This window comes from Podarcis cretensis (assembly GCF_951804945.1).
Source record: "Podarcis cretensis genome assembly, chromosome: 11".
NCBI lineage: Eukaryota > Metazoa > Chordata > Lepidosauria > Squamata > Lacertidae > Podarcis > Podarcis cretensis.
This window is the reverse complement of record NC_137180.1, coordinates 65,005,777-65,024,763: the sequence shown is the minus strand read 5'-3', so window position 1 is coordinate 65,024,763 and position 18,987 is coordinate 65,005,777. Positions and strand designations below refer to the sequence as shown.

General features: G+C 49.1%; 1 protein-coding gene across 2 annotated transcripts in view; it reads right to left on the bottom strand.

Annotated features, from left to right (window-relative positions):
* Positions 1-18,987, bottom strand: part of CNTFR (ciliary neurotrophic factor receptor) — a 430,283-nt gene that overhangs the window by 166,187 nt on the left and 245,109 nt on the right. The window lies entirely within an intron of this gene.

The following is an 18,987-nucleotide window of genomic DNA, read 5'->3' as shown; positions in this document are numbered from 1 at the left end:
TCCTTTTCTTCCCTGCTGTTTAATTTTAAAATGTGCCGTCCTTACTTTTCATCTTTCTCTCTCCTGTTCCAAATGAGAGTTCCAGAGCCGGCTGGCGAAACCCGAAGCAGCGAGAGGCTCCCGACCCAAATTTCCCTCTTTCTCCAGCTCCCTCTTTTCCTGGCGTACAAAACCTCCAGTTCAGCAAAAAAAAGGGGGGGAAACGAGGTTTCTGCCACTCTGCAAAGTCCCGTGGCATCTTACACACAGGCTCAACTTTAAGCGCCTGCTTCAGTTAGTAATACAGGGCTCACCTAGCAACCAGCCAGCAGGTATCTGGACAAAAATTTAAAATAATTTGGCTTTCTGTCATAAAATATCTCCATGCTCATCATTTTAGAAGGCAAGCTTTAATGGGAGATAGATTGGAAATGGTTTGGGAAAGGCAGATTTGCTTGCAAAGTCTCTAGACTCTGTGGAGCTGTGGTTATTTCTATTATAAACACAGCAACGACATTCGCACAAACAGAAGGACCATGAGGGAGCAGGGCAGCAAGAACAGAGAATGGCAACCTGAGGCACAATTCACTCACGGAACTCACTGCCACAAGGTATTGCCATAAGAGTTGCTAGTTTACGCAACGCCTTTTTGATGGGGATTATGGGCTATGAGGGACACGGGTGGCACTGTGGGTTAAACCACAGAGCCTAGGACTTGCCGATCAGAAGGTCAGCGGTTCGAATCCCCGCGATGGGATGAGCTCCCGTTGCTCGGTCCCTGCTCCTGCCAACCTAGCAGTTTGAAAGCACATCAAAGTGCAAGTAGATAAATAGGTACCGCTCTGGCGGGAAGGTAAACAGCGTTTCCATGCGCTGCTCTGGTTTGCCAGAAGTGGCTTAGTCATGCTGTCCACATGACCCGGAAGCCGTACGCCGGCTCCCTCGGCCAGTAAAGCAAGATGAGCGCCGCAACCCCAGAGTCGTCTGTGACTGGACCTAATGTTCAGGGGTCCCTTTACCTTTAAGGTGCTACTGGACAATTTTTTTCATTTATTTCAACTTGGTGAATTGATACTGACAGTGTGATGTAGTGGTCAGAGTGTCAGACTTGGACCTGGGAGACCTGGGTTCAAATCCCCACTTAGCTCACTTGGGTGATTTACCTCCCCCCACTCCATCTGGTCTTTGTTCCCACGCTCTGATTTAGGGCAGGGTGAACAAGGCGGTGGGATTAGGTCTGCCACCTTAATCCTGGCCTGGGTCTCCCGAGGACGCAATATGAAATCCCACGGGTGGATCGCCAACGAAACGGACATCTCCATTTCAGCTGCCAAAAACATAATTGCAAAAACCTGGAGGAAGGAATGGAAACGTGGGCAGAGAGCGCGAGGTATCCCAAGATTCTCGTGCTCTGAAGTATCCTTTGCCAAAGTGTTGCACCTTTACGGCGGAGAGCATCTCCCCACCGGGAGAGAAAACCGAGCAAACTCTTTATTCCAGGAGACTTGCAGCAGAACATCTGGCAATTAAAAGGGGGGTGAACTTTCATTAGGAACCGCACACCCAAGTGGAGACGGCAAGGGACCTGCGGCCCAGGAAAGGACCGTGTCTCTCCTCCTGCCCACAAATCTCTTTGTGACCAAGGGACCCTCCAGACATCCTTTTCATTCTGCATCCAGTGGGACCCAGCTGCTTGAACCCTCCTCCTCCTCCATGGCAGGAGCAGAAGGACCTGGCCACTGGAGCCATGCTGCACTCAGCTCTTCGACACGACACTCTGGGGACATCGGTGGGCTCCTGCCCCCAAAGTTCTCGGGCCCCAGGAGCTGGCACCCCTGGGAAGCAGTGATGGCCACCAAACATGCTGTTGTTTAGTCGTTTAGTCATGTCCGACTCTTCGTGACCCCCTGGACCAGAGCACGCCAGGCACTTCTGTCTTCCACAGCCTCCCACAGTTTGGTCAAACTCATGTTCGTAGCTTCGAGAACACTGTCCCACCATCTCGTCCTCCGTCGTCCCCTTCTCCTTGTGCCCTCCATCTTTCCCAGCATCAGGGTCTTTCCCAGGGAGTCTTCTCTTCTCATGAGGTGGCCAAAGTATTGGAGCCTCTGCTTCAGGATCTGTCCTTCCAGTGAGCACTCAGGGCTGATTTCCTTCAGAATGGAGAGGTTTGATCTTCTTGCAGTCCATGGGACTCTCAAGAGTCTCCTCCAGCACCAGAATTCAAAAGCATAAATTCTTTGGCGATCAGCCTTCTTTATGCTCCAGCTCTCACTTCCATACATCACTACTGGGAAAACCATAGCTTTAACTATACGGACCTTTGTCGGCAAGGTGATGTCTCTGCTTTTTAAACTAGTTGGATTTAAAAGAGGATTCGGTAAATTCATGGAGGAGGGGAAGGCTATGGGTGCCAGGAGGGCTCTACTCTGATCCCACAGTTGGAGGTAGCAATGTGTCGGAATACCAGTTGCTGGAAAACACAGCATTTCTGGATTTTTACATACGTTATATTATCGCTTTCCAATTTTTTTAAATTCCCCGCACAATTTTTCCTTCCCCTCCCTTCCACCCCCTCCATATCCATTGGAAGGGTTCAAACAACTAGCCATGGGCACAGTGTCTTTAGTTTCCACCGAATGTCTTTTGTTCCAGTAGTTTCTATCAATTGAAGAGATTCAACTCAGTACATCACACATCTGTTTCTTATCGTGGTGGACTTGACCTTCCACGTTGTTTCCTGTGACATTACTGCAACAATGTCCAACTGAATAAGTTCAAACAAATAACTCTTCCATGCCTCTACTGTCCATTTTTCCTCTATCTTTCCAACCTAAAGCTGTCGTTGCCTTTCCCGATAATATCATAGCTTTGAAAGTAAACTGGTCCCCTTTCTCTATAGCTGGGTTAGATGGACCCCATTTGGCCTCATCCAGGAGGCTCTTTTCATGTTCTTTATGTTTGCAAGCCAAGCCATAAACAGCAGAGAAGGTCAAAAGCCAAGCCCCTGGGAAAGCCAAGGACCTCACAAACACCGGACTGAAGAATAAGCTATCTAAGATACCTGAAGACCAGCAGACACCACATAATGGAAGACATCACCCACTCCTTCTTCCCCACCTCTCTCCCCACACAGCCTCTGCCTCCTTAGAGGGCCCAGATAATTCCTTCTGCCTTTGGGGTGGATATAAATGGCTTCCGTGGGCCCCCCTTGCCACCCGCCCGCTATCCTACCGCCAGACAACTCCAGCGAAGAATTGAGCCGTTCCCATCACATATAATCTCCTAGCACTCCATCACACCTCCCTGCCTAATTTTGCTATAGATCCCTCCTTATTGCTCTAAGCACAGGGCGGTCGATGCTAATTAATTATGGGCTGGAATCTGCCAGACTCAGTCACACACTGCAGCTCTGCATCGGGAAAAGCCCGTCCACGCAATTGGGAGAAGGTTCAGAAATGGTTCCTCACTGCTGCATCCAAAAGCCCAAACCTCTGGGGGCACTTACTCAAAACCGGCAGCCGTTTACTGATTCCAGAGGGGCAGCAAAACCGGCAAAGAGCCTTGCGAGGCACCTTAAAAACAAATGAATTGATGACAGCGTTGAGCTTTTGTGGGCTGCATCATGAACTGCCGTCCATAAAAGTTTAGGCCATAATACATTTGTTAGTCTTTAAAAGTGCCACAAGGTCCTTTTACTTTGGCTCATTTAATTGAGAATAACCACTGCTATCGTCTTACCTGCTGTTTTATTATAGATGTTGGGCGATTTTATTGAGGGATGAGGTGTGATTTCTCTCTCTCTCTTTCTCTTCCTTAGAAAAGGACTGGGACTTGTGTGGTGGAAAAATGGCACACACAGGCTGGGCATATTTAAAGGAAAAGGTGACTATGGGGTGTGGGGCTCATCTCGCTTTTCAGGCTGAGGGAGCCGACGTTTGCCCACAGACAGATTTCCGGGTCATGTGGCCTGCATGACCAAACCACTTTTGGCTACAACGGGACACTGTGATGGAAGCCAGCGTGCATGAAAATGCCGTTTACCCTTCCCGTCACAGTGGTATCTATTTATCTACTCTTGCTGGTATGCTTTCGAACTGCTAGGTTGGCAGGAGCTGGGACCGAGCAATGGGAGCTCACCCCATTGTGCGGATTTGAACCTCCAACCTTCCGATCAGCAAGCCCAAGAGGCTCAGCGGTACAGTAATCCCACTAAGTTCCAGAGCAACGGGACCAGGACACAGGCAAATTAGGAGACTGGCTGCAAAACCTCTTTTTTTCTAACACAGAGAGGGCAGGGGACACAGGCTATTTTTTATTATATTTATTTCATAAAATTTATATACTGCTTGGTTTGCAAAAAGAAAACCCTCAAAGTGGTTTATAAAAAGAACAGAACAATAAAATCATTAGTAAAAACAATTAAGACATGCAAACATTTGAAACCAGTAATGAACTAAAAACACACCACCACACTAGAAGGTTGATTTCTTACTGATGCATAATGGACATTGTGTGGCACCTGTGCCAATTCCACAGGCTGAAATGTTCAAGGGGGCAGATTTGCCACAGTGGTACCTATTTATCTACTTGCACTGGTGTGCTTTCAAACTGCTAGGTTGGCAGGAGCTGGGATAGAGCAACAGTTCACCACGTTGCGGGGATTCAAACCACCAACCTTCCTGAAGTGTTTAAGGGGGCATGTTTGGAGTAAGGCCATTTTTGTAGGTATTACGTTATTTATTTACTGTATCTTGTGTCCTTTACTAAATGACCATGGTATATAAATTTCACAAACAAGCAAACAAATGCAAAGTCTCCTTGTTTTCCTGCCTCAATCTACTCTGGCTTTTTCCTCTCCCACCTACCAATCTCTCTCACTTGTGTTCTGACCCCCAGTCTATTTGTTCACGGGTAGATGTCATGTCATAGGACAGTTGCAGGGAGATCGCAGAAAAAACCTGACACAGAGCACCTAGTTTCAGCTTCCTGAGAATCAAAGCTTCCATCGGTATTTCTGGATTTTTTTTTTACCATCAACTCTGTAGACCAAAAGGGTCCAAAGAAAACTGGAGGGTATTTTAGGTGCTGCTTGCTAAAGTCACCTTAGAAGCCAGAGGGAACAGATGAAATACACTATCAAGTCCCTGTCCTTCCTGCCCCTCCTCACGAGTAGCAAGACCAGGCGACCATATGCCAAATAGCTAAAACTGCACAATACAGGGTTTTTGTGGGGATTAAGCGAGAACCACTGAATATTCTGCCCGGGTCAGACCATACAAGGAATACCACATCCAATTCTGGGCACCACAATTAAAGAAGGATGTTGACAAGCTGGAAGGTGTGCAGAGGAGGGCGAGCAAGATGGCCAAGAGTCTGGAAACCAAGCCTGATGAGGAATGGCTGAGGGAGTTGGGAATGTTTAGCCTGGAGAAGAAGAATCATGGAATTGTAGAGTCGGAAGGGATTCTTGGAGTCTTCAACCCCCTTCAATGCAGGAATCTCAATGAGACTGAGAGGTGATACAAGAGCCCTCTTTCAATATCTGCAGAGGAGAAGGGACACAGGTGGCGCTGTGGTCTAAACCATTGAGCCTCTTGGGCTTGCCGATCAGAAGGTCGACGGTTCAAATCCCCACGATGGGGTGAGCTCCCGTTGCTCGGTCCCTGCTCCTGCCAACCTAGCAGTTCGAAAGCACGTCAAAGTGCAAGTGGATAAATAGGTACCACTCCGGCGGGAAGGTAAACGGCGTTTCCGTGCGCTGCTCTGGTTTGCCAGAAGCGGCTTAGTCATGCTGGCCACATGACCCAGGAAACTGTCTGTGGATGCCAAACCAGGGTTCAAATCCTCACTTGACCAGGAAGCTCGCTGGCTGACCTTGGGAGTCAGGCACTGCCTCTCAACCTCGCCTACCTTGCAGGGTTTTTGTGGGGATTAAGCAAGAACCACTGAATCTATTCTGCCTTGGTCAGACCACACCTGGAAAACCACGTCCAATTCTGGGCACCCCTAATTTAAGAAGGATGTTGACAAGCTGGAAGGCGTGCAGATGAGGGCGACCAAGATGGCCTTATACAAGGAGTGCTTGAAGGAGCTGGGTAGTTAAGACCAGGGGAAGAGGAGAGAAGAGACGAGATATGAAAGCTATCTTCAAATATCTCAAGGGATGTCATATGAAAGATGGAGCAAGCTTGTTTTCTCCTGCTCTGGAGGGTAGCACTCGAACCCATGGCTCCAAGTTCCAAGAATGAGGAGGAGGAAGAGAACAGAAAGCTTGCAAAAATCAAATCAAGTCACTGAACTTCCAGGGGATGGAAGCAGTGGCGTAGCGTGGGGGGTGCAGGGGGGGCCGGCTGCACCGGGCGCAACATCTGGGGGTTAGGGTTAGGGGGCGCAAATCCATGGGTTAGGGGGCGCAAATTACTTGCCTTGCCCCGGGTGCTGACAACCCACGCTACGCCACTGGATGGAAGTCCTGTCTCCTGCTCCATTGCCCGGGCAGGATTTGACATTCCCAGTGTGGCGCCCTTGTGCTTCTCTCTCACACACACTCACTCCTGCCTGGGACATGAAGGCTTTCAGCTAGAAGGGTGTTCGGTTCATCGCCCACCCTGCCTTGGCCCCCTCCCTCTGCAATGTCACCATCCTGCCAAAGTAATTTCCTCCTGAGTAGTTCTGACAGCAGCATCCCCATTAAACAAAGTGAAAAGAGCAATTAACTTTCTGCACCTGAGCTAAAAAACGCAAGCGCAACCGCCGGCAACGTGCTCAGCATGGCGGGATCAATGGCCCCAGACGCCGGGATGGCTGCAAGGACACCTCCCGCCTCGCGACAGAGAGCCTGGCATGCTCTGATTAGCCTCCCTGGGGTGCTGGTTGCAAGAGGGTGGCGGTGCCATCCCATGCCCAGACCTTCCTATGGCATCGTTGAAAATGCATCTCATTTTCCAGACTCAGCTCTTGGTGGCACGGCAAGAGCCTGGCCTGCTGAGAAAGGGATGGGATGGAGCAAAGAAACAGAGTTGGGGGGTTTGTCCAGCACCAAGGGCCTTCTGGCGATTCCCTCACTGCGAGAAGCCAAGTTACAGAGGGCCTTCTCGGTGGTGGCGCCCGCCCTGCTGTGGAATGCCCTCCCACCAGATGTCAAGGCAATAAACAACTATTCTACTTTTAAAAGACATCTGAAGGCAGCCCTGTTTAGGGAAGCTTTTAATGTTTGAAAGACTACTGTAATAATAATAATAATAATAATAATAATAATAATAATAATAATTATTATTATTATTATTATTATTTTATTTATACCCTGCCCATCTGGCTGGGCTTCCCCAGCTACTCTGGGCAGTTTCCAACCAAATATTAAAATACAGTGGTACCTTGGGTTACATACACTTCAGGTTACAGACTCTGCTAACCCAGAAATAGTACCTCGGGTTAAGAACTTTGCTTCAGGATGAGTACAGAAATTGTGCTCTGGCGGTGCGGCAGCAGCGGGAGGCCACATTAGCTAAAGTGGTGCTTCAGGTTAAGAACAGTTTCAGGTTAAGAACAGACCTCCGGAACGAATTAAGTACTTAATCCAAGGTACCACTGTGTGTGTGTGTGTGTGTGTGTGTGTGTGTGTGTGTGTATAAAAGAGACAAACGCACGTGTCAGGGGTTCAGGAGCAGAGGCACAGGGAAGAGAGGAGATGGAGAGCGAAGGGGAAGAATCCGAGGGGAGCGTAGGAGAAGAGGACAGTGGACCGAGGGATTCCATGAGCCTCTCCAGCGAATCGGAAGATTCACAGAAGGGGGCGCCAGTGGCCAGGGGTAGGGGGTTCCCAAGGGGAACGCCCCAGGAGCAAGGGGGCAGCAGGGACTCCCAGAGCAGTAGTTGGAAGTCAGGACCAGCTTCCCCACCAGAGCAGAGTGGGGGGGAAGAGTCCCAAGGATCGGGGCCAGTGCATTCCCCACCAGGGAGAGAAGATGAGGCAGGGCTGACCACGCCTCCATCAGAAAGTCGGACAACGGAGGGGAGGTCAGATCCGGCCAGTGTCCCGGAAGAGGGAAGCAGTGACCGAAGTAGTGTAACGGTTAGGAGGAAGGTCACTGGGTTGGCGCGAGAGGCAAGTTCAAATGTACAGGAGCGCGGGACAGCAGAGAATGAGGATTGGGAACCGGGTCCTAAAGCCCGCAGGAGGCAGGGGGAGGAGCTAAGCGACTCAGCGTCAGAAGAGTCCAGAAAGGGCAATGCCCCAGCGGGCAGGAGGACCCAGAGGAGGAGAGAGCAGCGTAAAAGGTGGAGCCGGGCTAGGATCTTAAACTGGTGTCAGAGGGGAGGAGACTCAGACGGGACTTAGCCGGTCTAGGGTTTAAGATGTAGGGCTGAGCGCTGCGGCTTTGAAATGGAAACTGAACCTCAATAAAGACTTTTGTACATAACGACAGCCTCGCGTTGGTCCTCTGTGAGCTGGGACCTAGGGGCAGCTTTGACAGCACGAATTTTTTTGAGGGCTACTAGCCGGGATGGCTCTGCTCTGCCTCCATGGCCCAAGGCTGCAATGCTTCTGAATACCAGAGGATGAGAGAGCGCTCTTGAGTTCGAATCCTGATTGCTGGTTTCCCATGTGGTTGGCCCCTGTGAGAGCAGGACACTGGACCAGACCTCTTGGGAGGGTGGAAGAAGTCTCTGCTCCTTGCGGTGCCAGGACATAAGACAGCCATCAAGGATCAGACCCAAGGACCACAAAGGCCAGAATCAGGTTGTCTCTGGGGGGGAGACCAAGGAGAGCACGAAATGGGTGCATCCCAATTTTCAGCTCAGTTTAGTACTAGAGCAGCCTTCCCGCCACCTTCCACAGATTTTGGACTACAACTCTCATCAGCCCCAGACAGCACAGCTGGTTCAGGCTGCATTATTATTATTGTATTATATAGTGGATGCTCGGGTTGCGAACCTGAGCCATGCGGGATGCACGTTTGCAACCTGTAGCGTTCGCAACCCGCAGCAGCGCGTCTGTGCATGTACAGGTTGCAATTCGGTGCTTCTGCACATGCGCAACCACAGAAACCCAGAAGTAACCCGTTCTGGTACTTCCAGGTTTCGGCGGGTGCATAACCTGAAAAAAACGCAACCTGAAGCGGCTATAACCCGAGGTATGACCATATTATATTATACAGTGGTGCATCGCAAGACGAAAAGAATCCATTCCGCGAGTCTCTTCGTCTAGCGGTTTTTTCGTCTTGCGAAGCAAGCCCATTAGCGGCTTAGCGGATTAGCGCTATTAGCGGCTTAGCGGCTTTTAGCGGCTTAGCGGATAAGCGGCTTAGAAAAAGGGGGGGGGAAGGGGGGGAAAGTCGGAAAAACTCACAAGACATTTTCTTCTTGCGAAGCAAGCCCATAGGGAAATTCGTCTTGCGAAGCACCTCCAAAACGGAAAACCCTTTAGTCTAGTGGGTTTTTCGTCTTGCGAGGCATTCGTCTTGCGGGGCACCACTGTGTTATGTTATGTTATGTTATGTTATGTTATGTTATGTTATGTTATGTTATGTTATGTTATGTTATGTTACGTTATTATTCCACCTTTTTCTCATACAAGGACTCAAGGTGGGTTAACAGATCAAATAGAAACTGCTAAAAACTAATACAGTAATATTTAAAAAGCAATTAAGCGTCAATAAAATTAAAATTCTCTCTCTCTCTTTCTATATATGATGCATTAAAGATCTATTAACTAATAAGCAGAGAGTCCCTACAGACCAAAGAGAAAAGTATGATTATGCACCTGAGTTTATTTCATTTGTAATCAAGGAGGGAGACGGCCAAAAATCCCCTTGGCCTATGACCCAATACAGCAAATCCAGGGGGTCAGGGCTTTTGAATGCTTAAATTTATTTCTCTTGGTATAACAGGGTTCATGTTTTGCAACCTTGTCTTAGCCATTAAGTCTACGCTATAAATAGTTCTAGTCCTCGCATTCACATACCTGTGGTTTATTAATTTTATTATAGATCGACAGCAATCAATAATTTTGTATGGACTATGTATATCATAACCAGTCCCTATTTGATAATACTGTATTTTGCAGAATCCTCTATAACCATTTTTAGATATTAATAAAAATCATACACACAAATATATGTATGAGATTTTTATTAATATTTTAATTTTTAAACAAATTATAAATAAATTCAAATTTGTTATCTGTAATGTATTCTGTATAAAAGACCTATTAACCAGAGAGTTAGGTCACCTTGAACTTGCGTCTAAGGGAACTTGTTTCGGCTTGCAATGTCAGCTCCTCCAGCTCAAAACAACAAGAGCAACATCACTAGAGCAGAACCAACACACACCCTCCTCTCTCTTCTCCTTCTTGGAGCAAACTGCATGCCAAGTACATATAATCCCTTATAACTGTTCATAATAATAGCCCCTCTCTAGGTTGTTTGGAGACACAGGCAATGCAGGGACATCCGTCCCACGTTGCCTGAGAACAGGGGAGGTGGGTTCTGCCCACCCTCTGGACGAAGGAGAACAGCCCAGAGACAAAAAAAAAACAGGTTTTGGTCCTGTAAATGAGGAACGGCTTGATTTTCTCTCTCTCTCAACCACCACCATGAGGTCAGCCTCCTATACTGGTCCAGAACCACTTAGTTCTGCAGAACACACAAAAGCAGTATGGTGAAGTGGTTAGGGTGTTGAACTAGGACCTTGGAGACCAGGGTTCAAATTCCCACTTCGCTCACCCACTAAAACTCTGAACTGGTAAGCAATTTTGGTAAGCAAATTTTATGCCAAGAGCTTAGGTGAGTTGATACTGGCAGAGTGGTGTAGTGGTTAGGGTGTTACACTAGGACCTTGGAGTTCAGGGTTCGAATTCCCATTTTGTTCACCCGTTAAAACTCTGAACTGGTAAGCAATTTTGGTAAGCAAATTTTGTGCCAAGAGCTTAGGTTGAGTTGATACTGGCAGTGTGGTGTAGTGGTTAGGGTGCTGGTTTAGGACCTTGGAGACCAGGGTTCGAATTCCCACTTGGCCACGAAGCTCACTTCAAATTCTGCTTTGAATCCTCCACTGGCAGGAAGCTGACCTGGGGGGTCACTCACCCTCTCTCAGCCTATCCTACCTTGCAGGGTTGTTGTGGGGATTAAATGAGTTGGGAGTGAACCACATCAACCACCTTGAGCTCGTTGGAGAATAAGGTGGGATGGAAATGCAGTAAATAAATGCAATGAATGAATGAATGAATGAATGATGCTGGGGAGGTGCCAGTAAAAAGATTTGCAAACCCTGCAAAGCCACTTCCGCCCTACGAAGGAGGTGGGGTTGCAGGCGTCACGGCCCTGACACGCGTGCAGCAGCTGGAGCCCAGCCCCTGCACAATTGGAGGATTCCCAGCCGCGTCACTCCCCTGGCCAGCCAATCGGCTGGCTCTTGGGGCGTGGCCTGCCCGGCCAGGGATCTCCCTCTTTGCCGCCTGCCAGATTTTCCCACCCTCCGGCCCTATATGGACCTTAGTTGGTCGCCATTAAGGGGCCTGGTAGGATTTTTTCCACTTGGCAAATTGACACCAGCCACTTGGTTTTCACCTACATCCTAGCAAACCATCACAACTTTCCGGGTATTGGCAGTTAGGCATTGGTGTTGCTCTGTTGATGGAAGAGGGGAGGAAGCGCCATCTCCTGCCCCACATATTGAAGGGTAGTCCGGTAAAGGATTCCGGGGGACATGGCACTGTCTGAAGCCTGGGGAGGTGAGGGCCTAAGCCACGCCCCCCTATCGGTGACCCCGGGGGCGGGGGTTCCTAGTTGATGTGCATCAGCAGGACTCCCCCTACTGGTGGTTAACCCTTCCCGGTCTTCGAGCAGACGGGCTGAAGTCGGATATAGTCAGTTAGGACCAATGCCTAAGCCAATACCACTCATCACCTGTAACCAATAAAGTTGTGGTCTTATTTAGCCCATTAACCTTAATAATTGTGTCATGTGTCTTTATTTCCACGGGGCGGGGGGGGCAGGAACTCGCCACGCAACCAAGGTGTTCGAGTACCAAGGTACCAACCACTGTATTTAATCGGAATATCCTTTCTTGTCTGTTGAGTCCACTGGTTTGGGTTCCTCACCTTTGGAGCAGCAAAAAACAAGCTTGCTGCATTTCCCATGAAACTGTGCTCCAGGTATTTGAAGACGGCAACTTCTTGAGATGTCCATGTGTTCTAGCATTATGAGAGAGGGAGACCTTTCTCAGTGCCATGCATCATTTCATAAATATCTTATCATGCTGCCTCTTGCTTGCTTTTTCTCTGAACTGAAAAGTCCCAATCACCACAACCTTTCCTCACGTGGAGTACTGTGCAAGGGACAAATCAGCAATTAATCCGACCGGAAACTTGCAAGGCCCCATCAGGACAGGGAACCCATAAGTGATCTGCTGCCATTGCAAGGTCCGTATCCTCAGTCAAGGCCCCAGGGAGAGTCAAGACCTTCTGCAAAGGACAAGGCACCTCCAGGCTCTGCTGCATCTGAGAACTTTGCTCCGCGTTCTGCCTTCCTAGGCAAAACGCAGCTCCTGAGATGCCTCTGTGTCCGGGAACAAGAGAGGTGGCCCCTCACCCCTTGCTCCGAACCTTTGCCCTTTCCCTGTCAAGACATGCAGGGTGAATTACAGTTAAACCCCAGAGGCTGACTTCACTGTGCGGCAGGGCAAGAGGCCTGCGAAGAAATGGGGTCACGTTTCTCTGGCTGCTATTTTGGGAGTCTGCTGTTCCTTGCTGGCGCTCCCTGCGCACTCCTCTGCAACACTGACCAAGCGGCAGGGGGCAGGGGGGTCGTGGCCTCTGGGTGCCTGCAAAGAGTCCCTTTCCCTCCCTCTTGCAGGACGCAAGGGAGTCCGAGTCAGGTGCGCAGTCTGCAGGAGGAAGGGAGATGCAGGGCAGGTGCCGGAAGGCAAGCTGCGTTGCGTGGCGAGTTCCCGCCCCCCCCCAGTGGAAATAAAGACACATGACACAATAATTAAGGTTAATGGGCTAAATGTGGCCACAACTTCATTGGTTACAGGTGATGAGTGGTATTGGCTTAGGCATTGGTCCTAACCGACGATATCCGACTTCAGCCCATCCGCTAGAAGTCCGGGAAGGGTTAACCACCAGTAGGGGGAGTCCTGCTGATGCACATCAACTAGGAACCCCCCGGGGTCACCGATAGGGGGGCATGGCTTAGGCCCTCACCTCCCCAGGCTTCGGACAGGGCTAGGCCCCCTGGAATCCTTTACCGGACTACCCTTCAATATGTGGGGCAGGTGATGGCGCTACCTCCCCTCTTCCATCTACAGAGCAATGCCTAACCGTCAATACCAAGAAAGTTGTGATGATTTGCTACCAGGTAGGCGAAAACCAAGTGGCTGGTACCAATTTGCCAAGTGGAAAAATTCCTACCAGGCCCCTCAACGGCGACCAACTAAGGTCCATAGCAAGGTCAAGGAACGAAAACCTTATAGGGCGGGAGGGTGGGAAAGCAGGAACAACTGGCAGGTGGCGAAAGAGGGAGATCCTCGGCCGCGTCCTACTTTAAATAGGGCAGGCCACGCCCCCAGAGCCAGCCGATTGGCTGGCCAGGAGGTGATGTGGCCGGGATTCCCCCCAATCCTGCGGAGGCTGGGTTCCAGCACATGGTGGGGCCATGAAGCCCGCAACCCCACCTCCTCTGAAGGGCAGAAGTGGCTCTCCCAAACAAACTGGCTCCCGAGCGCCGCAAACCCGGAAGTAAGTGTCCCAGTCTGCAAACTTTTTCAGAGGCTGAATGTCCAACGCGGTTTCCGCTTCAGTGCAGGAAGCTCCAGCATCCAATCGGAAGCCATGCCTTGGTTTTCAAACCATTTTGGGAGTCGAAAGGACTCTTGGAATGGATTAAGTTCGAGAACCGAGGTACCACTGTATTAGGAAGAATCTTCTGGCGGTAACAGCTGTTCAGTAGTGGAACAGTCTCCCTCAGAAGGTGGCAGCCTCTCCTTCCTTGGAGGTTTTTACGCGGAGGTTGAATGGCCATCTGTCATGGTTGCTTTAGTTGACATTCTTGCATTGCAATGGGATAGACTAGATGACTCTTGGGGGCTCCTTTCCAACTCTACAATTCTATTATCCTATGAAATGTTGCGAGTAAATGTAAAAACCTTGTTGATTACAATAATGACATTAGCCCTCCCTCAATGTGGTGATCTCCAGAGGTCCTTGGAGGGCAGATCCCACCACTCTTGACCCCTGGGATTGCTGGCTGATGGAGGCTGGGGTCCCATAACATGGTAGTGGGTTAGGAATGGATGACCCTTGGCATCCCTTCTAACTCTACAATTCTGTGACTCTATGAACATCTGGAGGGGACCACTTTGGGGCAGACTGGCATAAATTAAATGCCTTCTCTCCACAGCAGGAAACAACCACCCTGTCCTTGTCCTCGTATTAAATAATAATAATAATAATAATAATAATAATAATAATAACAATAAAATTATTTATACCCCACCCTCCCTGGCCAGAGCCGGGCTCAGGGTGGCTAACACCAAAAAAATCACAGTAAAAACATAATGGGGGGGGGGTCCAATTTAAAATACAGGTTAAAATGCAATTTAAAATGCAACCTCATTTTAAAAGTGGCCCATAGATCAAAACCATAAGGGGAGGGAAACATAAGGGTCAGACTGAGTCCAAACCAAAGGCCAGGTGGAACAGCTCTGTCTTGCAGGCCCTGCGGAAAGATGTCAAGTCCCGCAGGGCGCTGATCTCTTGTGACAGAGCGTTCCACCAAGTCGGGGCCAGTACTGAAAAGGCCCTGGCCCTAGTTGAGACCAATCTAACAACCTTGCATCCTGGCACCTCCAAAATGTTGTCATTTGTGGACCTTAAGGTCCTCCGCAGGGCATACCAGGAGAGGCAGTCCCGTAGGTGACCTTTGCTGTGGCTGCAACCTGCGCCTCCCTGGAAAGGGAGGCATCAAAGGTTACACCCAAGCTCTTGACATAAGGCGCTGGCACTAATTGAGCCCCCACAAGAGATGGGAAGCCCAAGCAGTGACTTAGTGGCTCAGAAGCTCTGAGGTTCAGAGGGAGCACCTTTTTGGGCCGGCAAGCCTGGGCACTTCCCCCGGATAACCCAGCGTTCAATGAAGCCCACCAGGCGACCTCCCATGCCCCAGTTGTGCCACTTCCAGTCTGCTCAGTGACTTTTTGGAGAGCGGTAAGACGATTCCGGCCAGCAGCCCACAGCCCTCTGCCTCTGGCTTGCCAGCCGAGACACGCAAGAGGGAATTCCATTATTCAGTATTAGAGAGACGCAAGACATAAAACAGCCTGGAGGCTATTTCCTGCCTTTAAAATATACATGGGTGTGTGTTTGCGCGCTGGCAGGTGTACCAGCTGAGGTTCGCAAGCAGAGTGTGTGTGACAGCTTGGGAAGGCAGGGAGTTCTCGTCCTGGCAGGGCCTGAGCACCGGCTGGCTCTCTGCAGCAGACACGTCAGGAAAACAGAAAGAGACGGGACCGTAAAGGACTGCCAAGGTCCAACGTTTGGAGAGCGGGTTGTGCTGGGCTGATATCTTCTGGGGCTGCTTTATTCTTGCCTCATTTTCAGAGAATTGCAGAGTCGGAAGGGACCCTGAGAACATAGCTATCAACCTTCCCTTTTTTTTGCAGGAAATTCCCTTATTCCACCGCCGTTTCCCACTGCTATCCTGGATTGTTAGATATCCCGTAGACTGTCCCCAGGACAGGTGATCCTTTATTTTCAAATTTGAAAGTTGACAGCTATGCCTGAGAATCACCTAGCGTAGCCCCTGAAATGCGGGAATCTCAGCTAAAGCATCCACGACTAATGGTAATAATAATTTTGTTATTTGTACTCCGCCCATCTGGCTGGGTTTCCCCAGCCACTCTGGGCGGTTCCCAGCAGAACACTAAAAACAGATTAAAACTTCAAACAGGGCTAACAGGGTGGCCTTCAGATGTCTTCTAAAAGTCAGATAGTTGTGTATTTCCTTGAAATCTGATGGGAGGGCATTGCACAGGCCGGGCGCCACCACCAAGAAAGCCTTCTGCCTGGTTCCCTGTAGCCTCTCTTGTTGCAGTGAGGGAAACACCAGAAGACCCTCGGAGCTGGACCTCAGTGTCCGGGCTGAATGATGGGGGTGGAGACGCTCCTTCAGATGGCCACCCAACCTCTGCTTAAAAACCTTCAAGGAAGGAAAACCCGCCATCTTCCGAGGGAGTCCCTTCCACTGTCAAACAGCTCTTAGAAAGTTCTTTCTGATGTTTAATCAGAATCTCCTTTCTTGTCACTTGAAGCCATAGGTTCAGGTCTGCAGAAAACAGGCTTGCTCCATCTTCCATTTTGGGGGTTGTTTTTTTTTCTATTTTTCCCCATGTGACAGATATTTGAGATATTTGAAGGTGGTTCTCATATCTTCTCTCGGTCTCCTCTTCTCCAGGCTAAACATACCCAACTCCTTCAACCATTCTTCATTATGGTGCTGGAGGAGACTCTTGAGAGTCCCATGGACTGCAAGAAGATCAAACCTCTCCATTCTGAAGGAAATCAGCCCTGAGTGCTCACTGGAAGGACAGATCCTGAAGCTGAGGCTCCAAGAAGGCACAAGGAGAAGGGGATGACAGAGGATGAGATGGTGGGACAGTGTTCTTGAAGCTACCAGCATGAGTTTGACCAAACCGTGGGAGGCAGTGGAAGACAGGAGTGCCTGGCGTGCTCTGGTCCATGGCGTCACAAAGAGTTGGACATGACTAAACGACTCAACAACAACAACAAACTGCCTCAGCCCCTAGGAGTTGGCCTGCGTGCTCCTGGCCCTTCTTCTTTAGAGGAAAAAGTGTTCTTGCCAAGGGGAAGGGAGGAGCTGCACCTGGCTGCTGGAAGGTGGGGGGCATCAGATGAACCCCTTGCCTTGCATCCTGAGGATTACGCTTGCTCTCATAGATGCCCCCCCCCTGCCCGCAGCACAATCACGGCACCTGCAGCCCCCTGACTCCAACCTCTCCATGGGGCATTGCAACAGAGCTGATTGGCAAAGATTAGTGCCAGAGTTGGAAGCAGGGAGGGCGGGAGGGAGCTGAGAAAGTCAAATCGCCCTCCCTCTGTTTGAATAATGATGGAGCCTAATTGCTTATTGCTGGTTACTAAGCTACGGGATGGCAGCCGCTCGGACACCCATCAATATATTAACCCCGGCATGCAGCCCGAACAAGCTCATTCATTTCCAAGGGTGTTTATCTCCCTCCTTGCCTCCGTTCTCTGGGGAGAAAACATAATTATTATTTAAATGTGAGTTAATTCAGCCAAGGTGTTGATCAATAATGGAGAATTACTCGTTTAAAAATAGAGAAATCAGCAGGCGAGGAGAGGCGCATGTGAGACCCAGGGAGGACTCAATTATGGAGAAGGGGCTCAAAAGAAGAAGCCGAAAAACAACAACCCCACAGCCCACGAAGGTCAGGTTCGAGGCAAGTTCTGTTGGAGTCCAGCCTCTGTCTCTCATAGGGGCAGAACTTCATCATCATCATCATCATCATCATCATCATCATATTTATATGCCGCCCATCTGATTGGCTTGCCCCAGCCACTCTGGGCAGCTTCCAACAAATTTTAAAACCACAGTAAAACATCTGCAAAATCCCGAGACAATTGAACTCCTAATAATTCTTGGATTTCCCTTTTTTGGACCGGGAAATGTGTTTACAGGACTTTTGCTACCACCATAGACCACACCATTAGGACGTAAGAGGAGATGTCCTGGATGCGAATGACGCTCTTTTCTGCTCACCCCAAATGAGATGCCCTGGAGAGATTCACAAACCGGACACCAAGGCAAAATCTGCCCCTGCCCATCAAAAACCGCATCCAATAGGCTAAGCTGCTTCTAAAGGCAGCGATTGCATTTTAGGCTGTCATAGCTAAAAGACTGCATCCTCCATGTAGTTATCTAATGCTCTTTCCTTCTTCTTCTTCTTTTAAAAAAGACATAGAATCACAGAATTGTAAAGTCCTCAGGATATCCAGCGACTATGAGTTTCACATATGTATCCCTGGAATATTGTAATATGCAAGCTGTTTGGAACAAGTCGCCCATAGCTAAGACATCTTTCAAAAACAAAAACAAAACAAAGTATGTTTGCCTGTGTCTCTTATTTTTTCAACATCAAACAAAACATAACAACTCATTATTTTTTTAAAAAAAAAAAGAAATACACAAATAAAACCCAGTAAAATCAGTGCAGTGGTCAAGATGAACCATATTAAGGGATGTCTTCATTGGGGGGCCAGAATGCCCCAATATCCCTACACGGACACAACCCTGCTCTTGAGCTGACAGCTCTCTAGGTGTTTGGGCAGGTGCAGAAAAACACCTTGTAATACACTGTCCAATTGACTTCTACTCTTTTTACACAAGCCATGTGAGTAAGGAGTTGGACACCTGGCCAAGTGGCCACCTGGATGCTTCACCATGTGTCACAGAGAAGCTCAGATTCAGTCAACTTGCCCCCAGCACTGTCTTTGAGTGTCTATGCTAGGCAAACAAGAAACTGCCTTGGCCATTCGTCCTGCAGAAATCTGTCCCCTGCGAGGACAGGGTACAGGGCCTTCTCGGTGGTGGCTCCCAGACAACTTTGGGACTCCGAAAGAAGCCAGACTGGCTTCCTCCTTGTCTTTCCACCAGCAAGCAAAGACTGTTTTATCCTGAAGAGACCTTTGGGAACTGATGGTTTCCTTTGAGACAGAGGCTTTCAAATCGTGCCGTGCTGTTTTTATGCTTCGTATTATTATATATATTTTTATAATGTTTCAGTTCTATTAGAATTGACTTGCCTTTTTTTATAGATGTTTTGATTTTTGTGTTTTGATCTGTGCTGCTTTAATTTGTCTGTAAGCTGCCTTGAGACCTGGTGTGGGGAAAAGCTGGAATATAAATAAGTAGTAAAATAACCATAAATCTCCCACTGATGTTGGGATAGAGAGGAGGCAACTACTTA